Source organism: Polyodon spathula, chromosome 14 (assembly GCF_017654505.1).
Source record: "Polyodon spathula isolate WHYD16114869_AA chromosome 14, ASM1765450v1, whole genome shotgun sequence".
Taxonomy (NCBI): Eukaryota; Metazoa; Chordata; class Actinopteri; order Acipenseriformes; family Polyodontidae; genus Polyodon; species Polyodon spathula.
In genome coordinates, this window is record NC_054547.1 from 21728698 (window position 1) to 21730141 (window position 1444).

At 27.6% G+C, this 1444-nt stretch overlaps 1 long non-coding RNA gene across 1 annotated transcript; it reads right to left on the reverse strand.

Annotated features, from left to right (window-relative positions):
• Nucleotides 1-211: 211 nt before the first annotated feature.
• Nucleotides 212-935, reverse strand: LOC121326696. The gene is made up of 3 exons (XR_005951498.1): nt 834-935; nt 363-551; nt 212-280 (listed from the first exon to the last, which is right to left on the reverse strand). It is a non-coding gene; the product is annotated as an uncharacterized LOC121326696 (long non-coding RNA).
• Between the last annotated feature and the right edge of the window lie 509 nt (nt 936-1444).

Consider the following 1444-nt stretch of genomic DNA (forward strand, 5'->3'; position numbering starts at 1 on the left):
TAAATTACTTGGGGAAAAACATCCAACAAAGAGTTTGTTACCGAAAGGAGTGCTGTAAACATTAAAATTTTGTACCGAATATTATGTATATTATATATATATATATATATATATATTATATATATATATATAATATAATATATATATATATAATATATATATAAAGCGCCTACTCTGGATGGTTTTCGCGGAGCAGTCTTAGGCGTTGTGGTGAAGCAGTCTTCAGGAGTGTAGAATGCGGTAGGATTGCAGAGTCTATTTACACTGATGTCTCGATCATCTATAAAAGAACCGTGTATAAAAGTTAGAACTTTTATATTTAAAAGTTTTAAAAATAATCACAAAAATAAAAGTAAACTTACATGCACAGCCTTCTTGGGGTTGATAGACTTGAACCTTAACTGCTTGTATATTAAGAATAGCAGGATTATTGTTTAATTGAGAAATGCAAGTTTGGGAGGGAAACATATCATGTACAAGAGCCTTTGTGTAGCCAGCCTCTTCTTCAGGGGTCATCAGGTCATCAGTCTTTTGAGCCGTGACATCCAAACCTTTTAAAGAGAAAATATGACAATTACCTAATCAACACAATCAACCATCTATTGAGACCTATTGTATACGAATGTTTAAGTGGATCAGATCCTAACCTAGATTGTTTAAAATCTCGGGTCATTATCTAGAATTAATAAATAAACAAAAATAAATAAAAATACATTTAGTATTTTTACCAATTTTAATGTTTATTATTCTTTTAACAACTTTAAAGAACGAAATGTCTAAACGCTAACACTAGCTGACATAAATAATTACAAATAAAAAACCGTGATGCATACCTGTGTTTAAATAGTCAAATGTAACACTTGTAGAGGGTGCACAGAATGGGTCAATTAAAACATCATTTGGGTCATTTGGCCGGCGGTCTAAAGTATTCACAGATTCCCTTAGATAAAACAGCAAAAAATTAAACATCATTTGGGTCATTTGGATGGAGCACTAAAGCAATCACAGATTATATTTAATAAAATAGCAACAAAATAAAACAGAACATAAATGAAACAGCACGTAAATAGATACAAATAATAAATAATACAAAACAACGACAGTCGAGACTTCAGATCCATTATAAACAATCAAACAAAAAAAAAAAAAACAAACTAATATTTCAAAATAATTACCCTTATAAATGTGTGTGTGTGGTGTATATATATATATATATATATATATATATATATATATATATATATATATATATATATATATATATATATATATATATATATATATATATAAAATCATGCATCGGGTATTTTCTATTAATTCATATCAAAAAACGTTCTAGAAATTTGTTAAACAATCTTAAAAAACAGCACATTTCAAACAAAGACCATAACAAAAATAACCATACCAATATTACAAGAAAAACTTCATTTGTTTTTCAAAATAA